General features: G+C 37.1%; 1 protein-coding gene across 4 annotated transcripts in view; it reads right to left on the reverse strand.

The window, feature by feature from the left end:
- CELF2 (CUGBP Elav-like family member 2) overlaps positions 1-14,778 on the reverse strand; it is a 1,044,777-nt gene that overhangs the window by 720,234 nt on the left and 309,765 nt on the right. For 2 of the 4 annotated variants that reach the window (XM_043965374.1, XM_043965375.1), the window contains exon 3: positions 11,305-11,388. The exons of the other annotated variants lie outside the window; for them this stretch is intronic. The gene's annotated coding sequence lies outside the window, so the exon portion shown is untranslated. The remainder of the gene's footprint in view (positions 1-11,304; positions 11,389-14,778) is intronic. 4 annotated transcript variants of the gene reach the window in all.

Here is a 14,778-nt window from a genome sequence, read left to right on the forward strand (position 1 = left end):
ATCCTAAGATCCTTCTGCCAAGAAATTTACCATCTAGTAGACACAGAACTAAACAAAGAATTTATTATTGTAACTCAAATCCATTTAATTCTATAAAGGTAAAAAATCCTTCACATCAACTTTAAGATATTATAATTGTTATTATTATGCCTATTTTATAGATGAGGGAATTGAGATATAAAGAGACTAAAGTGCATAATGTTTAACTCACTAATCATACTGGTAAGTATTAGAGGCCAGTTAGAGGCCCAGAGTTCTTGACCACTAGCCCAACTATCTTTTCACTATATTTTCTTTCCAACTTATCAAGAAACTTTCATTTAGGGTACGATCTGTAACCAAATCATATTTTTCTTTCACACATAATTTATTTTGAAACTGTCTATCTGTCTCTTTCTCTCTCTTTTCCTTTTGAAGGGAGTATGACCTTAGTCTCATTGGCAGAGTGACCAAATTTTGTCCTCATTTAAAAAATCTCTCCTACCATTCAAATTCCAGCTCTTTAAAAAAAATATTGATATCTTTTGATTTGGCATAACTTCAATTTCCAGATGTATTCCTCTTCCTTTCCTCTTCCCAGAGAACAATTATTATAATAAAGGATAAAAGAGAGGGAGACAAAGAATTCAGCAAAATTAACCAACATATCAAAGAAGGCTGACAATTATATGCTGCATCCCACATCCATAATTCCCCATCTCTGCTAAGAAGCTGGGGTTGGGGTCTGGGAGGGGAAGGTTTGGTCGCATTTTTAATAAAACTCTTAAGGCAAGCTTGTTTTGTTTTTGTTGTTGTTGTTTGTTTGTTTTTGTTTTTGGTTTTTTCAGGGCAATGAAGGTTAAGTGACTTGCCCAGGGTCACACAGCTAGTGTCAAGTGTCTGAGGCCACATTTGAACTCAGGTCCTCCTGAATCCAGGGCTGGTGCTTTATCCACTGCACCTCCTAGCTGTCCCCTAAGGCAAGCTTTTGATTCAAAGAGACCCCTTCCTCCATAACTTATTTATTTGGTTTCTACTTGTAGAAAATTATCCCTCACTTCCATTTTTCTCCATTGGCTCTGTTGCTGTTCCAGGACCACTCTGGAAACTGAAATTTGCCTCCCTCCATTCAGTCCCTCCAGGGTTTCCATTTCTCTGTGGGATTTCCTGCTACACAGCTAGCACTCTTTACTCTGTTTCTGTTGTTAAGTCACAGTACTGTGGTAAGTTGTGCTTTTGCATAATTCTATTAAGTGTAATTATAATGGGACACACACTGAATGCTTTATATTTGGTTGCAATATATTGAGGGACAGCCCCTTAAAAAAGCTTTGTTCTTTGTAGGGTTTATTTTGACAGATGAAGATCCCCTAATATGAACTTAAGCAGATCATATTCTTTATTTTTCATTTTACACAGCTTTTTAAAAACACCAGGTTACATATTTCCCCAACACATGCCAAAGACATGATCTATTCACACTTTTTCAACAGGGAATATCAGTTGCTTTAGACCCCCCACTTTTTCTCACCCCAGACAATCTTGTCATTTCTCTTGATTCATCACTATGTCCAATGTGTTGAATTATCAATTCAATGACTTTTGACAGGAAACTAATACTGTAGGTCTACTGGATGTTCTCATTGATCTAGGTATCTATGTAGCCAGTGGAGTAGAATGTAAGCTTTTAGAAGTTTAAACAGAAAAAAAGTAGGTGTGAGTGGACACTTCTCTCTCCCAGTGCCTGTTTTTCTTTCAGTGAAGTCATGTCTATTGTAGATTAGAATTTACAACCAAAGAATAAGCTCTAGGCATGAAATCTCTCAAAATTTAGTGTCTCATAAAAATGTACACTTTTGAGTAGGGATGGAAGTTGTTGGTGGAGGGGAGTTATCTTTACCTATTACAGTTTTGTCTACAAAAATCTCTAGATACGTGCGTTGTCAACAATCATTTATTACGTGCCAGGCACTGTGTGTGTTTGTGTGTATTTGTATGTGTGTTGGGGTGGGGTTATAATATGAATAAAGGCTCAATGGAAAACTGGGAATTCTCCCAGTGAAATCTATTACTGGAGAACTACCCTAAAGGTACAAGGCTCTTGAAATAAGCACAGAAACCTTGCACAGAATAAATGCTTAATAATTGCTTGTTGAATTGAATTTCATCTCTGTCTATTTTAGAATAGTATTCCTTAATCTAGTCTGAAGTTAGTCATTTTCTTTCAAGGCCACTCTTCTCTTACCCTTCCTTGTCCAGCCCTCTTCCAGTTGATAAAATCCCATCAGCCCCTTCAAAGCTTCTTAGAAGTAGTAATTGATAGGAATGTCTAAGACTAGCTTGAATTAATCGGTGGGAGATCAGCATAAAAGAATATATTTTTTTAAAAAAATTAATTTTACTGTCCAAATAGTGGAGATTTCAATGAGTGGGAGAGCAATGGGTTTGTGAACAACAATTATGGGCTGATAGTGTTTTCAAGCTTATGTTCAAGGCTGTTGCAAAATTACGTAGTATAATTATCATTAGGAATGATTAACCTCAGCTGGCAAGATCAAGAACTAATGCTTTTCTGAACTGGCCACTTTGGAAGAAATGAGACAGAAGAAACATTCATGAAATAAACTCTAGTGAGAAAGAACACGGTTTCACCAATTCTAATCTAGTGCACAATTTGAGATCACAGGAATGAATTAAATATCCAATTACTTTTATCATTTATCTAGTCAACCTCCCTCTACTTCTTAGATCTGGCAGATTTAAGACCATGACAGTATCCTTAAATAAAGGACACATCTAAAGTCTTCAAATATCTTGTCCAAAGGCTAACTCTTCTTCTACCATGAAGGCTATTATTTTTATCTAGAACCCTGATTTGGTCTGCATAATATCCCCCTCCCCCTCCAACAAATTGGTATTTAAACCTCAAAACCTTTAGCTAACTACATCTGTCATTGATATTTTATTGTTTAATTTCTTTTTATGGAGCCAAATTACATCTCTCCCACATACAGCCGGCACTTTACATGTCTAATTTGTCGACATGTTCTATAATGATAATTTCATTGATTTAGAAAGTGACATTATGAGCAACATATGTTCAGTTTAGCAGTAGACCTTGTTATGGCAATCAATTTTTTTTCCTCTAGAACTCAACTCTATTCCACATTCAGAGGCAGCTGATTCATTTAACCAATTCGTGTTCTCATGAAAAATAAGAAAGAAATGTTCTTGTGCTCATATTATCTTAAAAAAGAAAAAACAATTCTCACTTTTGTGCAACTTACAATGTGCAGACTAAGTACTGCATAATTGGGGTAAAAACTCCCAACAAGAGAGTATGAGCCATTGAATAAAACATGGATGACATAAAGGAAATGGTGTTTCATGGTCATAAAAGTTCACTCTTTTGCTCCTCAATAGTGAACATTCCTTTTGACCCAATTTTCTCCCCTTTTAAATCTCTGTTCCTCTGCAACAGAAATATTTAAGGCAACTATCTAGAACTAACTCTTTTTAACAACCTGTGAGTTACTCAGGGAAAAGAAGTTTCATAATAGAATAATCCAATTAAGTACTCGAGGTCTTTCTTATATTAGTATAATGTCATATACATTGTGTGAGTATATAAAATGTGTAACAATGTTGATGAGAATTTAAAGATCAGTGTAAAAATTTAGCTAAACAAGATACATATCCTAATAGAACATGGAATTTCTTTCAGCTTTACCCAGTGAAGGTGGTTGGTGGCCATGGGGTAAGTCTTCTGTGGCTCACAAGAGAGTCCGTAGGGAATTGTGATGCAGGAAAAAGAACATTTGCTTTGGAGTCAAGAGGACCACAGTTTGAATTCCAGCTTCTCTCATTTGCTACTTTTGTGACACTTGGCAAATCCCTTAATTTATCATTCCCAGTATCTACATCTGTCTGATGAAAGGATTATGCTAGCTGGTTCTAAGCCAGGTAGGTGTTATATACTCTACCAAATGTTGAACCCGTAGTCAGGAAGACATTAGTTCAGTTTTAGAGGTTCACTAGCTATGTCTCCCTGGGCAAGTCATTTAATCCCCATTTACCTCTGTTTCCTCAATTACAAAATGAAGATAATAATGATACCTATCTCCCAGGGTTTTTGGAGGGAGGAATAAAATAATATTTGTAAAACACTCTAGTATAGTACCTGGCAGATAGCAGGAACTTAATAAGTGTTTATTATTTCCATTCTCCTAAGGCTCCATAGGTCTTTGAGATCTATTATTCTTTTTTTTTTTAAGTGAGGCAATTGGGGTTAAGTGACTTGCCCAGGGTCACACAGCTAGTAAGTGTTAAGTGTCTGAGGCCGGATTTGAACTCAGGTACTCCTGACTCCAGGACCGGTGCTCTATCCACTGCGCCATATAGCTGCCCCAAGATCTATTATTCTTAAAAAGTTTGTGCATAAAGGATAAAGTATGGGAAGGGGAGAAAAGAGGGCATAAGGAGCAAGGAAGGTGTAAATCTTCTGAGGGGAAAAGATCAGGGTAGTGTAATTATTTACAGGAAGAGGTGAGGCTGAGTTAAGGCTATTTGTGTTTGTGGTACATGTTATTCTTTCTGTCTCCTTTCTACTGCTATCACAAACTCCTTCCTCCAGTGCTAGCAATATGGGAAGTAACATGGAGAGCATGGATTTCACATGGCTGTAACATAAATCAATTTGTTAACCTTTCCCCCACCATCATTCTATTATAACTGCAACTGTGTAATCAGGGTTGAAAAAGGATGTTATCAATGGTAAGTGAACCAAGGAGCTATAAAAACCTGGTCTTGTTAGTGCTGGAATAAAACCAATTGGTGAAACCAATTCATTTCATTTCAACTAACATTTATTAAGCACTTGCTTGTGGAGAATGCTGTATTATGTGCTGGTGGAGAAACAAAGATAAGACAAAATCCCTACCATCAACAGCACCACTATCATTTTCATATCAGTAAATAACAAGCAATATTTATATAGTACTTTAATGTTTGCAAAGTGTTCAATATAACTTTTCACAGATAATACTTACTTGTAACCTAGGTGGCATCTTAAAGTCTAGTAGGCAGATAGAATCTACTAATATCTTACTTTGCTTTAGAGAACCTGGAGAAGAGAAGGCTTAGGGATGATGTTAACTGTTCTCAAGTATTTGTTCTGCTTATTCTCAGGGGACAGGATTAGAAGTTCAAGTAAGAGACAGGCCAGATTTTGGAGTTAATATGAAGAAAAAAACCTCCTAACTACATCTATTCAAAAGCAGTATTGGAACTTTCAGTGGATAGTAAATTCCTTTTCTTTGAAAGTTGTTAAGTGGAGGCTTGATGAGGCATTGTAGAGACTAGATTACTATTACTGTAATAGATGAATGTTAGGGTCAATTCAATATCTGTTATTCTGTAAATTGATAATCACTAGGCCCTTTTATATCTTATAACATTTGGTGATTCTATGAAGATTCATCAAAAAGGAATATTCTGAATGAAGAGAAAGTAGGAATAACAATTCGGAGGCTATGCTAACAATCTAGGCAAGTGGTGATAAGGGATCCCACTCAGGGGGTAGCGTGGAAATAGGAATGAGGGGACGGATGGGATAGATACTGAAGGGATAGAAATGACAGGATGTAGCAACTGATTGAGAAATGAGGAGAAGATCATCTTACTGAAGGTTAGAGCATGAATGGCTGGAGGAAATGATGGTGCCATTGGCAGAAATAAATTAGCCAGAAGGAGAGACAGATTTGGGAGAAAGCTAAACTTTTAGACATGTTAACCTTGAGGTGCTTACTGGACAGCAAATGAACTGTTAACCAGACTGTTGGAAATATCGGTCTGGAGCTTAGGAGAAAAGTCAGGATTGGATATATAGAAACCAATGTAAATGGAAGGGGAAGAGGAAGAGGGAAAATTGCAGAAGAAACGATTATTGAGTGGCAGGTTGGGGAGAAATGATATGGAAATATTGGCAAGGCAGCAACAAAAAGCCTGAAGGGTTCAATAAGAGAGAAAACAGGGGCAGCTGGGGGCGCAGTGGATAGAGCACTGGCCCTGAATTCAGGAGGACCTGAGTTCAAATGCAGCCTCAGACCCTTGACACTTAATAGCTGTGTGATGCTGGGCAAATCACTTAACCCCAATTGCCTCACAAAAAAAAAAAAAGAATAAGAGAGAAAACAGTGATAAGGAGGAAATTGAGGTGAATTGAAATTAAATTAATAGCAATAATTATGGATCATTAACAGTCCCCATAAAATTGGATCTCAGCCCAAGCTTCTATACCCTATCTTTTTAAACTGTGGGTTGCAACCCCATATGGGGTCTTGTAACTGAATGTGAGTGTTGCAAAAGATTAGGCAACAGTAAAATGTTATGTATGTCTATTTTATATACCTGTATAGTTGGGGTTGCATAAAAATTTCTCAGGTGAAAAGGGGTCACGAGTATAAAAAGTTTAAGAACCCCTGTTGTATACCATCTACATCTTGATCTATGGAATAGTTATAGATTGTACTTTGACATCCTCTTCACTTACTATATATTACATAATGAAAATGGATATTAAGAAGGTATTTTGTTTTGTTTTGTTTGCCACGAGTGTACTTTCTTTTTTATTGTTTGTTTTTTTGTTTTTTTTTTTAGTGAGGCAATTGGGGTTAAGTGACTTGCCCAGGGTCACACAGCTAGTAAGTGTTAAGTGTCTGAGGCCAAATTTGAACTCAGGTCCTCCTGACTCCAGGGCTGGTGCTCTATCTACTGCGCCACCTAGCTGCCCCAGGAGTATACTTTCTAAAGTAGGAAAGTGGGGTAATCCATTTTAGGTCTATTTTTGTTTGTTTTTGGTGGGGCAATGAGGGTTAAGTGACTTGCCTGGAGTCACACAGCTAGTAAGTGTCAAGTGTCTGAGGAAGGATTTGAACTCAGGTACTCCTGAATCCAGGGCTGGTGCTTTATCCATTGTGCCACCTAGCTGCCCCAGGACTATTTTTAACAAGAAAGGCTAAAACATAAAAATTTGTATTGTTTAGGAGTCTTTCAGTCAATTAAACAGAAAAATCAGTCAACTAGACCTTTCCACTTATGAAACATTCTTGTGAACTCAGGATTGGCTCTTTTTGATCTTGGATAAGATTGGCAGGTCTGTAGCTCTGGAGCCAAATTTGTGACTCCTTGCATGACAATATGGTCCTATAGATTTCAGTTTAGTTGTAGATTGTAGTTTAATAATTATTAATTTAGATATTTGAGGCATGTAAAATTTAGATATAAATGAGTCACACAAATCTTCAGAATCATGTTCCAAATCTGGGCTAGTTTTGACTTAGGAGTTGAATATTCCATGTTTGGGAGGTATTCATGTTTGGGAAATGAATTAACTTTTTAAAAGACACCTGGGTCCCTACCATTTAGTGTTTTCCACTTCTGTTGGCTTGCCAGGGTACTATTTACTAAGAATTATCTGTCCTACTGGAAACATATATCCCAAAGGACCTGCTTTACTCTTGTGGAGTAATTGACTCAAAGGTAGGATCTGGCAGAGTATCTGAAGGGTAATGTGAACTTCCTCAAATAAAGGTACTTGTTATTGCAATGCAGCGTTGTTAGGAATATTATTATTATTATTTTTGTGTGTGGTTGAATCACAGCATCACTAAGGACATTTAAAACTAGCTAAGAGGAAAGCTGACATCAGGGAACAATTTGGTGTTAGCAAAGAGTGGAGAACATGACCTAATAGGCCTTTCTCATCTCTAACTTTACGATCCTATAAAGTCAGAATTTGAGTGTGTGCAATTTAGCTCTTGGTCCAGGGAGGTCAATTAATATGAGATTTTGATGCAAGCCCATAATTTGAAAAGGGAAAATAGAAATGGAGGCAAAAATAATGGTAATACAAACAAATCCCAGCCTTTCAAGAGTAGAGGAATGAAAGGAGGACCAAAGGAGCCATTGAGTCCTTTTCTAAACGATTTTCCACTTTGAGGTGGAGCACACAGTTTTGCCTGCAGAGAAATACTCTTTGTAGTAACCAGAGAACTAAAGAGCCAGAAAAGACTTTACACATCAACTAACTTAGCTCCTTATTTTACAGATGAGGAAACTGAGCCCCCAGAAATCAGGTATCGCACACAAGGCAATTTAATGTTATATATAGATTTATATAGATACAGACTATAAAGAGAGAGGGAGAAGAAAGGAGGGAGAGAAAGAGAGAGAGAGAGAGAGAGAGAGAGAGAGAGAGAGAGAGAGAGAGAGAGAGAGAGAGAGAGAGAGAGAGAGAGAGAGGAGAGAGAGAGAGAGAAGGAGGGGGAGAGGGAGAAGGAATGATGGAGATAGATATTCCTGTTCTATCAGAAGGCATCTCTTCTGTCATATTTCTTCATGGGCACAGCATTGCTACTATAGCGTTTTTCAAACTAATGTCTCAAGGTAGAAGGGAGGGGGTGTCACAGGAAAGTTGCGAAGGAATTTAGGATTACCTGCATTATGAAGGCATGATGTAATGAGCACAAGTTCTTCCCTGTGTCTTCACAGTATCCAAGGGCAGCAATGCCTTTCCTTCTCTCTCTAACAAAGTCCATGGCACACCATCACTGTGGTTCTCATTTCCCTCTTTTCTAAGTTCTCAGGTGTTTCTGTGTCATGCGTCACCAGATTTTTACAGTAACGTGAGAAAATAATTATTAATAATGGATTTCTTGGGGGGACCCAGAGATCAGTTTCTCAGTCCTCTTTCCCCCCCAACTTGAGAAACTTTATCAAATCTCATCTAGGACAAACCCAAGGGAACAAAATAGAGATAGATTCTTTTGTCTATGCCAGAGAAGGACTGATGGCATTAAACCACACCTAGATAATAGACTTTGCCTTAAGCTACTTGAGTGAGGGTCTTTGCATTCTTTTCCCTGATGTCATCTCTAGAGTTCATTTTAATGGAGACCACCCTCAACCAATGGAATTCAATGATGCTAACCAATTAACTTTAATCAATGTATAATGATCTACCTCTGTCAAAACAGGACAAAAACCCTTGGAAGATGCCAAGAAAGGGCTTTTTGGGGTTTTAGAGGTGCTCTCTCTCTCTCTCTTTTTAGGACAGCATGGGTCTTCATGAGATCTTCTAAGTCTTCTGGGGATTTTCTCCTGCTCTCGCTAACTGGCATGCTGAAGCTCTCTCCCTGCTTTCAATACTATGTGGCTTGAGACTATGAGAAATTAGGGAGACACGTGATCAACCCATTACTGGCATAATATGAATAAAGTAATATATGCTTACCCCAAACTGGTATCAATAACAATAGAAAAATTAAAATTAAATTAAAACACACACACACACAGAGTAAGTAGTCTTAGGACCCTGGCATTCCTTTTCTCCATTAAGTTAATCATTTTAAATTTAAATGATCTGATTTTGGATTTACATTAATGGAGTTGCCCAGATAACTACCTAATAATTTATTTGGCATGGTTAGTCACAGTTTCAAATGAACATAGTTTGTTGTTTTTATTTGCTGCTGCTTTTTGCAGTCTAATGAGAGTATTATTTTTGTACCTGATGCTTTGCAGTGGTTCAAGTGGAGGGCATTCTTATAAAAACAGATCAGAAACTAACATCTGTTACAACTTTTGAAGCATCATGGTGACATGGGAAAGCCCTGGATGGGAACTCAGAAAACCTAGGTTCTACCAGTTTAGAAGGGAGCACAAAAGACAAAACTGGGTTGATATAATATGGGGGACAGTTACATGGGTAAGAGCAGTCTTAGAGATCAAATATTAGTTGCCTCATTTAAATGGGCAAGTAAGATATTCTTGTAGCTCTAAAGATAAAAAAGGTAGAAACTGATTTTTAGAAGAGAACTAGGAAGCTAACTTTAGAGAAAAGGCCCTCCCTAGTTTGTATCATATCATTGAAACATGTCAGTAAGCATTTAAGTGACTGCTATATGCCAGGCACTATACTAAATGATAAGACCATCATACATCTAGTTACTGTTGTATCCCGCAGGGTGAGTCCAAGTCTTTTGGTGTTAATTTTATTTTTACGAATTTTTTTTTTCAAATCACCTTCATTTCTGAATATATCCCTCCTTTGCCTCTACCCTGTGAACAATGAATAGATTTTTTTAAAAATAAAAAAGCAATTCAGAAAAGTTTATCAATGCATCAATCATGCTTCATAGTATATGCAACATTCTACTCCCCTGGTCTCCCATCTCTGCAAAAAGGGGAGGATGGTTTATTTTTTCAACTCTTCTCTGGGGTCAAACTTGGTCATGATAATTAGTAAGTAATAATAGGTATGGTAAAACAGATGGGCAGCTAGATGGCATAGTGGATAGAATGCTGGCCCTGGAGTTAGGAAGACCTGAGTTCAAATCCAGCCTTAGACACTTAATAGCTTGTGTGACCCTGTGAATATCATTTGACTCTGTCTCAGTTTCCCCATCTGTTAAAATGAACTGCAGAAGGAAATGGCAAACCACTCTAGTATCTTTGCCAAGAAAATCCCAAATAGGGTCATAAAGAGATGGAAACAACCAATTGACTAAACAACAACAAATAGTAAAATAGGATACATTTTTTATTTTTTGGTGAGGCAATTGGGGTCAAGTGACTTGCCCAGGGTCACACAGCTAGTAAGTGTTAAGTGTCTGAGACCGGATTTGAACTCAGGTCTTCCTGAATCCAGGGCTGGTGCTCTATCCACTGTGCCACCTAGCTGCCCCCAAAATAGGATACATTTTTAAAAACCATTGTTCAATTTTGGAAAATTAGTTATGTTTCCACTACAGAAGACTGATATAAGTCAAGGAAACCTGCCAACAGTATATATATTTTACATGAAGTAAATAAGAAATAAATAAGGCATTCTCTATTTTTCATATTGTCCTGTATTGTTCTTGTAGGTTACTTAATATCTACTTTATTTCAGCCTGAGTTACTGAATAGTTTCCTTTGTACCATTTATCACCCTGTCAAACATGGGAAGTTCTCTTTCTTTGAGATGAGGAAGGCTATATAAGAATTTAAATAGATCTTTAGTTACTGTTATTTCTTTTACAGGTAGTTACTAATTGGGATCACTTTGCAAAGGAATAAAAACTGGTGCCTTAGGAATATGAGAATAAACAATTTTCTTGAGAAATGAGATGACACTGTAGTCAGTTGGCCCTTGTAATCTGTAACTCAAGAACAATACCCAGATTGGTATATATTGGTACAACCAAATATATAGTTCAGTTCTCCAATGGAAAGCAATATTTTAAAATCAGAATAAAGCAAAGTAACAAGGAGATCTGTACTCACCAAGAAAGACAAAGGCCACTCTATGTGGTGATGCTTGCTTTTAGCTTGCTGGCCTAAGTTGAAAATTACAGTCCTTTCAGTTTTCTGAAAATGCAAGCAGGGTTTACATGAAATTCCCCATTTCTGATAAATGACATCAACTGATACAGTCACCAGATCAAATCTAAAGAATGATTCTTTGACTTAGCCATAGAAGTAGTCATTGCAAGGGATGATTTTTGGAGAAGCACATGTTAAATCATCACCTTCAAAATTCCAATAATAGAGAATAAAATCTTCAGCCCAATCTCCTGGTCTCAACATTTATCAGCTGTGTGATCCCAGATAAATCACCTAATCTCTTTGAGACTCAATTTCCCTACCTGTAATATGTAGATAAATATACTATTTACTTGTAGGTTGTTGTGAGGAAAACAATTTGTAAAAGCTAAAATGTTAGAAAATGAATTATTATCATTATTATGACAATATTAGCTATTGCAAAAATACATATACATTTGAAAAAATCAGCTTCAAGTTAAGGTATTTCCCCCAACTATTCCATTTTCTAAAAAATCCTTAGCATCATATTACAATGACATTAGGTCTTTAGCCTTGGTGTGAGAAATCCGTACTGTCCATACACCATTTCTTCATAGAAAAGTGTTAGGAAGTTGCCTGAAGCATATGAAGGTTAAATGGCTTGACCAAGGTTAAATAACTAGGGCAAGGAGCCATCTGACCCCTAGGTCTTCTTGATTCCAAGACTTGCCATCTAGTCAGCTGTGACAAATCTGCCTTAACTTCGAGTTGGTCTTCCCAATAAAAATTGCTATAGAGAGTCAAGTCATTTTAAAGCTACTTGGAGATCACTTGGTTTAGCAAATTCATTTTATAAATGAAGAAGCTGAAGTGACACCCAAGCTTACAAGTCTAAGATGCATAACCATGATCTGTCTTACTTTTTATTCTCCTTAGCAATTTTCATAAAGTAGATACTTCGTATTTTGTTGATTCATTGATTAGCTCTTGTTGAATAAGATATAAGTTTTTAAATGTCTCCAGATTCCAATTTTCAAGCATTCTAGCTAATTTTCTAGCCATCTCATACATTATCCTTCTAAGAAGCTGGGAAGAATACTACCAATTAGACACTTCCTAGAACAGCATTCCTAACATGTGTGTGCACGCGCACATCCGTGCTCACAGGTATGTGTATGCAAATGCATACATGCCCACCTCTTTTGGTTAATTGGGTAAAGCTAATGGACTTTTCAGAAAAAAAGTTTTTAAATACATAGAATTACAAAGGAAACTATACTAAATACTCTTTCAAATACATAATATGGGATCTCTGTCTCTGTGTGTCTCTTGTCTTTATCTCAGTCTCTGTCTGTCTGTCTCAGTAGATAAAGGGTGAGCCTTGGAGTCAGGAAGACTCGGTTCAGTTCCTGCTTGTAACATCAGCTGCATGAACTCGATCAAATCACTTAACTTCTTTATGTGTTTGCCTCTGATTTACCCACTAAGTTACAACCTATAAAGTCTCCTCCTGTCAAAAGTGGAGAAAGTTCCCTTATGTAAAGCTGCCTACACTGCTGAAATTATAGGTTCTTTGCATGTCCCTACATACTTTTAAAACCGTATTCAGGGGCAGCTAGGTGGTGCAGTGTGATAGAGCACCAGCCCTGAATTCAGGACATCTTGAGTTCAAATTTGCCTCACAAAAAACAAACAAACAAAAAACAGTATTCAGGGGGCAGCTAGTTGGAGAAATGGAAAAAGCACTGGCCCTGGATTCAGGAGGACCTGAGTTCAAATCGGACCTCAGACATTTGACACTATCTGTGTGACCCTGGGCAAGTCATTTAACCCTCATTGCCCCACCAAAATAAAAATACCCCAAATAGTATTCAAATTTCATTGAATACTTTCAGAAGTATTCTTTTAACTCACTCCTCTGGCTCTAAATTCCCTTTTTGTCTAGGATGGCACATGGTTGTTTGCAGGTTTGCCTAAGAGATCTGCATATGCATCCCTTCCTTCGAAAACAGTTTGAGATTTATATGTGTGTAGATACCCTGTTTTTGAAGGAGGGGTGCATTGCAAGAAGCACGGCTTACCACAAAAGCACTGAATGAGCTATGACATAACTCACTGACACTTTATGTGTATGAACTGATAGTTGAAGTCACTGAAATTCATAGAATAATCTAAGCATCGGGAACATTAATCAATTGAAAATTTACAAGAATTTTAATATATACATATATAAATATAAATACATTTATAGAATATCATATAAACACACACACACATGTATATGTATATATATACATATATATTTGCAAAACATAAATAGATTTTCAAACAACCCCAAACCATTTGCCTTCTACCTCTTCTAGCATCAGAGAATAATTGCTTCTCACTCTGTGAAAGGACATTGTTTAGGACATTATTTCTGCCTAGTCTTCTAACTCACTAGATTTCAAGAAGTACTTGAAACTACCTGAGAACTATCTACTCACAAAATTTCTATGGATGAGGATGTAATGTGGAGAAAAGGACTACCAGAGATCACTCCCAGAAACATCAATCAACAGAATGATAAAGAGATTAGTTTGGAAACAAATTGTTCATCCCAAGAGGTTTCAGAAGAAATCAGATATCATACAAGTCCAGGAGAACTCATTGGGATTTGTTTGAAAGGTTTATTATTGACACAATGGATAACAGCACTCGCTGTGTGGTCATAGACCCCAGATTCAAATTCTATCTCTGATGTGTACTTCCTTTGTGATCCTGGAAAATTCATTGATCCTCCATGGGTTTTAGTTTCCTCATCTATAAAATGGGAGGGTTGTACTAGATGACCTCTGCGGTCCCTTCTAGCTCTTGACTTATAATCATTTTCTCTAAGAAGAATCATAATGGTATTTGCAACAATCTACATTAATAATAGTAAGGAACAGAGGAAGGTTGGAACCCATTTGGAATTCAACACAATGAGGGTTGGTTTGGACATATGGATATCTCAGAAGCCTATGAGATGTTCAGGAGGAAATGTCCAATTAGGAGTTGAAAATGGGAGATTGGAACTCATCAGGAAGGTTCAGGTATAGAGATAATAGTTGAACATGTGGTAGTGGGCAAAATTGTCCAGAGGAAGAATGAAGAAAAAGAAGAGAAAAGGGTGTAGTACTGACAGAACATTGTTGACATTTGGTGGTGAAAAGAAAATGAAGGAAGCAAAGAATGACTCAAGAGAGAAGTAATTGGGAGAAAGGTTTTAGCATAGTTGACAGTAAACACAATTAGATAAATGTGTTAATGTTGGAAGAAATAAGAGGTACTTTTTTCATATAACCACAGAATTTCTAAGTTGGAAGGAACCTCAACAGGCAGCTGAACTCTGACCCATACATGAAATAGGGTCCCTTAACATCCCAGACAATTAATCATTTAGGCTTTGCCCCAAGATCTTCAGTGGGGGAG

The sequence above is a fragment of the Dromiciops gliroides genome, chromosome 5, assembly GCF_019393635.1.
Source record: "Dromiciops gliroides isolate mDroGli1 chromosome 5, mDroGli1.pri, whole genome shotgun sequence".
Lineage (NCBI taxonomy): Eukaryota > Metazoa > Chordata > Mammalia > Microbiotheria > Microbiotheriidae > Dromiciops > Dromiciops gliroides.